This window comes from Oxyura jamaicensis, chromosome 2, assembly GCF_011077185.1.
Source record: "Oxyura jamaicensis isolate SHBP4307 breed ruddy duck chromosome 2, BPBGC_Ojam_1.0, whole genome shotgun sequence".
Classification (NCBI taxonomy): Eukaryota; Metazoa; Chordata; class Aves; order Anseriformes; family Anatidae; genus Oxyura; species Oxyura jamaicensis.
The window spans coordinates 68,744,566-68,754,055 of record NC_048894.1 but is presented as its reverse complement, the minus strand read 5'-3'; the positions used below and the strand labels follow the sequence as shown (position 1 = coordinate 68,754,055).

At 40.2% G+C, this 9,490-nt stretch overlaps 1 long non-coding RNA gene across 1 annotated transcript in view; it reads left to right on the top strand.

Annotated features, from left to right (window-relative positions):
• Positions 1 to 8,886: 8,886 nt before the first annotated feature.
• LOC118161738 overlaps positions 8,887 to 9,490 on the top strand; it is a 21,267-nt gene continuing 20,663 nt past the window's right edge. The window contains exon 1 of the long non-coding RNA XR_004748147.1: positions 8,887 to 8,897. This is a non-coding gene — a long non-coding RNA (uncharacterized LOC118161738). The remainder of the gene's footprint in view (positions 8,898 to 9,490) is intronic.

Genomic DNA, 9,490 nt, shown 5'->3' with positions numbered 1-9,490 from the left:
TCATGTATATACAAGGTTAAGCTATGTATTATGAAAAACAAAAAAATGTTGAAAGTTAAGACTACATAATGATGTGCTCTGGAGTTAAAAATACTAGAAAGAGTATGGGTTGTGCAGAATGAAAATTAAGACTATAGGAAGATTCTTCTAAAAGAGATAAAATTCAGTGTAGGCACATGTAACTGGCACATGGGGGAAAAAAGCATTTCCAAATTCATATATTCCTTGTTATCTTTCAGGAAACAGATATTATGACAACAAAATTAGTATTTACATGAGAGCACCAAAACAGTTATCAAATGGTCAAAGAAAGAAACAAAATCTTAGCACTAGAAAGAATGAGACACGTAACCTGAAAATGTTAATAGACCTCTGCAGGTTTATATCTAAAATACTATAAGCAGTTCTGGTCTCTACTGTCTCTAATTTCAAAAGAATCCAACAGAGCTGGATTGTGTCTACAGGAAGACAACAAGGGTGACCAGGAATAGGATCGAATGTTCATACAGGGGAATATTAAAGGCCTCATTCATTTGCCTGCACAGAAGTATCTAACACCAGTTGAGATACCTTTGAATAACTGAGACATTCACACATTGCCAGCAGATATAATAAAGAACTTTGTATGTACACCCTTTTGGTGTGGCAGTTAGGATTTATATATATGGGTATCTCAGGTAGAGTTAGAGACCAGTGTGAGGGCAACTGAATCAAACCCAAGCTCATTGGTCCAGGAGTTTTGTTTAAGCTCGGGCCAGACCCTTCCTGAACTACATCATAGGCATACCTCTTTCCAGAGCAGTCTCCAATCTTGTCTTGTGCATGGACTTTGAAATCATATTTGTAGACTTATCTTCAGTTCCATCTCCAGCTCTGTCTCTTGCTACTCCTGACTGGAACCCCCCAGTAGGACTCTGGATAGACCCTGGACTTGATTTGTGTCCTTTGGCTTGTCAGAGACAGTTGATGGAGATTATTATTTCCACCCAGATCTGCCCACCTCACCCCACCAGCCCTGTGGGATGGCATCCTAGTTGGGGAGACCATTTCCTAGGCTGTGGTCAACTTCATCTCCCAGTTCATTCCCCGTTGTGGAGCAGTTCTGCTTTTATTGCTCCCTGACATTTTTTTTTATTTTTTTATTTTTTCCCATGAGTATAGCAAAGCAGAGGAGTAGGCTGCCTAGAGAGGTTGTACAACCTTCTTTCTCAAAGCTTTTCCACCACAGATTGGATGGAGCCCTGACTAGTCTGCCCTCACCCTGCTTTGAGAAGGAGGTTGGTCTACATGGTGTCCCAAGAGACCAACAGGAATTATCCTATTAATACTGAATGGATAAATGTTGATTTTTTTTTAATTTCATCTTCCAGTACAAGAATTTTGGGGATATCAAAGGAATTGGACAAGTTCAAGACAATGGAAAGTGTTTTTATTTATTTATATTTTTTATTTATATTTTTATTTATATTTTATTTATGTATTTCCTACAGAATTTCTTGCCTTTAGGATAACAGTAAAGTGTGAGGCTTACATGTAGTCAAGATCTAGACAGGCTCATGGAGGAAAAATCCAGTAAGGATTTCATAAACAGAAACTACCTTTGACTCTGAAATCTCAGAGTTGCAAATTTTCAGGATTTGATGGATATTCAAGGCTACTATTATTTTAGACTTATTTCTAGTCAGTATACATGGTGTGACCAGCCAGTCCACACACCACAGTTTTTCCACAGCCCACAGAAAAAGAGATTATTTTTCCAGTTGCAGACAAGGCAGAGGGAGGTGGAGCAACAGGCAAGGACGGCAGTTGTTACAGTCACACAGCATGACAGCATCATGGGAAATCAGGCTTCATTAAAGCTGCTCATTGTGAAACTGCTTGCTGCAGAAACTCCATAGCAGCATCCTGGAGACTGTGATTAAATCCCTGGCATTCTGAAAGGGATCCTGCATTTATATCATGCAAGAATGATAATCAATTTCTCTTAGTCATTTTCTTTTTGTTGCAAACCTAGATTTTGGTAGGATTCTTTCTTAATGGATATTCATATAGTGTATATCACATTATCACTTGGAAATTAGGAGACATTTCTTCTCAGAAAGAGCAGTCAGGCATTGGAACGGGTTGCCTAGGGAGGTGGTGGAGTCACTGTCCCTGGAGGTGTTTAAGGAAAGGTTGGACGTGGTGCTCAGGGACATGGTCTAGTGGGTGACATGGGTAGGGGAATGGTTGGACCAGATGGTGTTGGACGTCTTTTCTAACCTTAATGATTCTATGATTATGATTATGATTTCACATAAGACCATTATATAAAACAATAATCCAAGTAAACTAGCAACTATGTGATGCAGGTAATATGCTTTGTGCAGGTGAGAAGGAGGTAAATAAAATGATCAGATCCGATATTATTAATACAAACATTCTCTGTTGGGAGACATCTCTTCATGAGCAGTCACTGTGGCCTAATCTTCAAGCCTATTCCTTGGGAAATGTTATTATTCTAGTAGGTAAACAGTTTACAGAATAAAGAACAGTTATAAACTGTTTATATCTCAGAAGAAATTCAACCTTGTTGTGAAATAAATATTTCTCTTATTTATACTTTTTTTTTTTTTTTTTTTTTTTTTGATAACAGAAAAACTGAGAACTGATTTTGTAAAGCATAGGAGTGCCCTGTTAAGATACATATAAAATTAATGAGAAAAGCAGTCAGTCAGCTAGTTTACTTCTCTTTTTTCTGTACCCAGCATCCATTTCCAAACAACCTCCATTTGGTTCACAAAGCAAAATGAAATTGGACAGGTTACACCACATTGCAATAAGTCTTTGTCACAAAAAACTATTCAACAGCATAATGAAGTGAGAAATATGTTACAACTAGTATATCCAAAGTATCCATGTGCATTCCTGAGATACATATCTACATACTTTTTATTAGTAATACTAATAAAGGCCAGGCACGGGTGCAGCAGGCCTTAGTTTCTGTCTTTGGGGACTTTCATCTTTAATATAGTCTCTTAAAAATACATGCATTGTACATTTTTCATTACCCTTAATTTTTTCATCAATCACGTTAATTTATACAGGGGACACTTAATAATAGCTAATTAACACTTATGACTTTTTAAATTAAAAGACCTTTGGAGAGATTACTGCTGATTGCGAAAAGGTTTTTGTTCCTCCCATTAAAAAGAGATGGAAAGAGAGACTGAAGATATGGCAAATGAGGGGAACTTCTCTATTGCTTCACCGATCACACAACAAATGAAAACAGCAAAGGCCTGCACAAAGGCAATAGTGCTATTAGCCTTCCCTCCTGAAAGGTGCCATTATTTTAACTGATTATTAAGCAGCATATATATTATTCAGAGTGACCTTTAAATAGCTGAAAATTAAATTATAATTTACTGGGGAGAAATCTAAAACCATGTAGCTATTATTACCATAAAAAGGACCATGAACTTGTACAATCTTCTGAAAATATATTTTTATTATTACCAAATACAGTGAAGAGAGAAAAAACATTGAATTCTGACAGTAAGAGGGATTTCATGGATATAAATATTTTTGAATAAAACCCCTGTTCTTACAGTGAGAACTTGCTCATGTTTAATTTTTTGACTGTGTTCACTTTTATAAATATCAGGGAACTGTTCTGATTCACACCACTTTCCTTCTCTAGTAATAATGGTAAGATTACTTCTTTAAAAAACAAGAAAACAAACAAACAAAAAAAACCACATATCATCATTCAATATATGCAGTAAACAGTTCCCACATTCTCTAAATCTTTATGATTTGGCCACATTGCTTTACTTTCAAGCAACAGCAAGAGCTTGTTGGTTTTGTTGTTGTTGTTATTGTCATTGTTATTACTGTTATTATTGTTGCTGTGAGGATGATGACAATGATCATGATGACAATGATGATAATGATGATGTTTCACCATTAGATGCCTCCAAATCCTGACAGACCCCAGAATCTGTAATATCTATTAGGTTTTACATCAGTCTGCTGATGATGGGGGAATCCAGTTTAGGAAGACTATATTCCACACCATTAAAGAAATCTCTAATCAGCTCCTCTGGATGTGGCACCGCTACAGCTGCCTGAGGGCCCGAGGAAAGGCTGTCTAACATGCCCAGTGTTTCCTCCTACATTCACCCAAGGCTGTGATGCTTCTACTCTCTAAGAATGAGAATATATGGCTGCCTATAGCAAACACTGTTTATGGGTATGATTTCTAGATAATATGAAGGCAGGTTCACACAGTGTGAAAAGACTGATATCATTCCTGTATAAGAGTCTCCAAGCCATTCCCTCTGTTCTTAGGTATAAAGCAAAGTACCACCTTGGAAGCAGCATTCTGTAGTCCATATCTCATATTAATCACCGTGCTTCACATGGCTTGCTTATCACAAATTAAAAAGGTACAGGATAGTTTTCTGCTACAAATTAGACTCAATAAAAATCAAATCCACAACTATATGGATGTGAAGGATTTAAAAAATCTAAATGTATTAATGAAGTTGATTGAGCATAACAGTTTCTGCTTAATAATCTTCTATGAATTGTTCTGGGGCTCTTGGGCATCATTTCAGCAGATAAATACAACTGCAGAATACCACATACTATCAGAGATTTCAAAGTCTACCTGTAGGGTCAGCCTGTGGCATTGATTAGTTGGCAGGAACAATCAAGAAAATAAAAATTGCACCCACAGAATTAGTAGAATAGTGATTTTTTAAATCAGAAATGTGAGAACAACTGCATTTCAAACTGAAATTGCTTTTACACTTAGGCTATATCTATTTTTACTTTGAAATGAGTGCATTGTTTCCACATGAGACCTGTTTTCTTGGTAAAGCAGAGTGGAATTGATGAAAATCAAAATCATCTCTGGTTTCAAAATTCTTTGATCAAACTATAGAAAAAGTTTAAATATTCAGTACTGAGTCTTAAAACAATTTTCATTGCATTCTATCAAAACATAGCACACTGTAACAAAAATTTTAAAAACAAAAGTGATAACATAAAGAGTAATTTCTTTTTCATTATCAGAACAATCTTCATCACAATCTGTAGGATTATCTGTGGGTTTAAACTAAAAATACAGCTGGGGTTAATATTATCTCTAATTTTCGTAGATCACATAGCCTTTAAAATTCAATTTGTCTGGCTCATAAAAAAGAAGACCTGAAATGAGCAGTGATATACTTTACTGATGAAACACAATATATAAATGTATATATATATGATATATATATAAGATATATATTCTGTGAGAACATTCTGAGAGAATGGATAGATACAACTTTTAAAATAAATTAGATTTTTAATGAATTATTTACTCATTTAGAATAGAAGGGTTGACTCTAAAAGCACAATGAACAGGAATTATCTCAAGATACACACTCAAAAAATATTAAATAATAATAATAATAAAAAAGGAACATCAAAACTGTAGAATAACCAATATTGCAGAATAGTTTATGTTGTCTCTGAAGTCCATGGATCTCATTTTGCACATGGTGGTCATTTTTCCACCACAGGACTAATGGTTCTTCCAGATGCCTGGAACCAACGTTATGTTGGTCAAAGAAGCAAAATTATGTTTTCAGAAAATCAGATGTTGATCTTTGCAATAATGTGAGCAGATAGTCATAATGAAACAGCACATTGTATTGTATCAGAGATATACAGGTCAAAGAGAGTAAATTTGCAGTGAAAGGATGATGGAGAATGTCGTAGGTTTTTGTTACACATTTCTTTTTCTATTGGCCCCAGAGGAGTTGGCAGAGTCCCTTGGGAGGCGGTACTGAAAGACAGAGGAGCCCAGGAGGGCTGGACGCTCTTCAAGAAAGAAATCTTAATGGCTCAGGAGTGGTCTGTCCCCACGTGCCCAAAGACGAGCCGGCGTGGAAGAAGACCGGCCTGGCTGAGCAGAGAGCTGTGGCTCGAGCTTAGGAGAAAAAAGAGGGTTTATAATCTTTGGAAAAGAGGGTGGGCCACTCAGGGGGACTGCAAGGATGCTGTGAGGCGGTGCAGGGACAAAATCAGAAAGGCCAAAGCTCATCTGGAGCTCAATCTGGCCACTGCTGTTAAGGACAACAAAAAATGTTTTTATAAATACATCAACACAAAAAGGAGGACTAAGGAGAATCTCCACCCTCTACTGGATGTGGGGGGAAACTTAGTAATCAGAGATGAGGAAAAAGCTGAGGTGCTTAATGCTTTCTTTGCCTCTGTCTTTAACAGCAAAACCAGTTGTTCTCTGGATACCCAGTACCCTGAGCTGGTGGAAGGGGATGGGGAGCACAATGTCGCCCCCACAATCCATGAGGAAATGGTTGGCGACCTGCTACAGCATTTGGATATACGCAAGTCGATGGGGCCGGATGGGATCCACCCGAGGGTGCTGAGAGAACTGGCGGAAGAGCTGGCCAAGCCGCTTTCCATCATTTATCAGCAGTCCTGGCTATCAGGGGAGGTCCCACTTGACTGGTGGCTAGCAAACGTGATGCCCATCTACAAGAAGGGCCAAAGGGTAGACCAGGGGAACTATAGGCCTGTTAGTTTAACATCAGTGCCAGGGAAGCTCATGGAGCAGATTATCTTGGGTGTCATCGTGCGGCAGTTGCAGGGCAAGCAGGCGATCAGGCCTAGTCAGCATGGGTTTATGAAAGGCAGGTCCTGCTTGACAAACATGATCTCCTTCTATGACAAGGTGACACGTTTAGTGGATGAGGGAAAGGCTGTGGATGTGGTCTACCTTGACTTCAGTAAGACATTTGACACCATCCCCCACAGCATTCTCCTCAGGAAACTGGCTGCTAATGGCTTGGACTGGCGTACACTTTGTTGGGTTAAGAGCTGGCTGGATGGCCGGGCCCAGAGAGCTGTGGTGAATGGAGTTAAATCCAGTTGGAGGCCAGTCACTAGTGGAGTCCCCCAGGGCTCGGTACTGGGGCCAGTCCTCTTTAATATCTTCATTGATGATCTGGACGAGGGGATCGAGTGCGCCCTCAGAAAGTTTGCAGACGACACCAAGTTAGGTGCGTGTGTCGATCTGCTCGAGGGTAGGAAGGCTCTGCAGGAGGATCTGGATAGGCTGGACCGATGGGCCAAGGCCAACGGTATGAAGTTCAACAAGGCCAAGTGCCGGGTCCTGCACCTGGGGACCAACAACCCCAAGCAGCGCTACAGGCTGGGAGATGTGTGGTTAGAAAGATGCTTGGCAGAGAAGAACCTGGGAGTAGTGGTTGAGAGTCGGCTGAATGTGAGCCAGCAGTGTGCTCAGGCGGCCAAGAAGGCCAACAGCATCCTGGCCTGTATAAGAAACAGCATGGCCAGCAGGTCCAGGGAAGTGATTGTCCCCCCATACTCGGCTCTGGTGAGGCTGCACTTCGAGTACTGCATTCAGTTTTGGGCCTCTCGCTACAAGAAGGACATCGAGGTGCTTGAGCGAGTCCAGAGAAGGGCTACGAAGCTGGTGAGGGGCCTGGAGAACAAGTCTTACGAGGAGCGGCTGAGGGAGCTGGGCTTGTTCAGCCTGGAGAAAAGGAGGCTCAGGGGTGACCTTATTGCACTCTACAGGTACCTCAAGGGAGGCTGTAGCGAGGTGGGGGTTGGTTTGTTCTCCCACGTGCCTGGTGACAGGACAAGGGGGAATGGGCTAAAATTGCACCAGGGGAGGTTTAGGTTGGATATTAGGAAGAACTTCTTTACTGAACGGGTTGTTGGTCACTGGAATAGGCTGCCCAGGGAAGTGGTTGAGTCACCATCCCTGGAGGTCTTTAAAAGACATTTAGATGTAGAGCTTAGGGATATGGTTTAGTGGAGGACTTGTTAGTGTTAGGTCAGAGGTTGGACTCGGTGATCTTGGAGGTCTCTTCCAACCTAGACTATTCTGTGATTCTGTGATTCTGTGATTAGAAAACATCAGCATTTTCTTGATATACAGAAGTTTTTTGTCTTTGGCATGTGGGGACACAATCCTTGGTCACATCTTTGAGAGTTGCCAGAGCTCAACCACAGCCACCTTCTTCATCTTGGAGCTAGCTCCTTGAAATTTGACATGTTATAAATGCTGGGCTTGGATATTGCTAGCAGTTTGTCTGAGGGAAAATGGAGAACAGCCAATTTACTAGAGTATGTGGCTGCTGTTATGGTTAAATGGGCTTCTGAGCTTAACAGACACTGTAGCTTACTAGATATCCCAAATTATGGTTTATATCACACAGCCAACCTCGGTGTCCCACAGGAAAACTGTATGGGGCAACTCTTAAACTGTTGCTTTTCTGGATAGTTGGCAGCCTGGTTTGCAGTGTGTCAGGGTAACAGGCACTGCAGGAGTCTGACTGAGGAGGCACACCTGAGGTAGTATCTCTGAACGTGCATCAATTGTCTATCTGGAACTGTCAAAAAATCTCCATTCAGCACTGTGCATAAGGTCTCCAAAATCTTTTATGACAGCTTTGGTCATGGAAAGATCCTTCAGTGTGTAGGCCAGCAACTGGACTCAGACTTCAGAGTCTGAAACTCTGGTGTGTCTCACATTTGTAGTCCAGCTCTTTGGATTGGGAAAACAAGTCTACTGCCTTTATAGGGTGAAGTTAATTCATTGTACTGCTTACAAGCTCACATACATATGAGGAAGAAATCAGATTCATCTTGCAGGGTGTACAGAAATAATTTTATAATAGTCGCATAGTATGGAAAAAATAGGCAACATAATAAGAGGAATAAAATCAATAATAATAGTAATTAACAATTCCTTTCCCTTTTCCAGACTAGGCAAGGAAGAGTTAAAACAGTTTGTACCAATTATTGACTACAAGATCTGCAAATGATTGCATAAAATTTCCAAAATATGCCTGCAAGCTTCTATTATTGATGTTGCGCCCCGGGACATGCACATATGGATTTAATTGTCTAAAGTGTTTTATTAATTAAATTGCTATGATTTACCTCTCCCATGTTAGCATTTACAGTTTATGAAACAGCTCATAATTAGGAAATGACTATACTGATGTTGCTTGTTTACTTTGCAAGCAATATATAATAGTGCCACATTCCTCTTTTAAACCCACCCTCCCAGGCTACCTTTTTTCTAGCCCGATTAATAGGCAACTGCTGCTGGTGCGTTAAATTGCTTTTTGGATATGTATAGGGGAGAATATAACTGCAAGGGTTACTGCACAGCAGCATCCTTTTTCCTAGAACAGAAGCTACATCCAGAGATCACTGAAATTAACAAACATCTTCTTACCCACATCAGTGTGTTTTGGGTCTGTCTCAACAAGCCAAAATGAGTATTTTTGGAAAAAGGAAAGGGAAAGGGAAGGGGAAAGGCAAAAAGAAAGGGGAAGGGAAAGGGAAAGAGAAAGGGAAAGGGAAAAGGAAAGGGAAAGGGAAAGCGAGAAGGAAAGGGAAAGGGAAAGGGAAAGGGAAAGGGAAAGGGAAAGGGAAAGGGAAAGGGAAAGGGAAA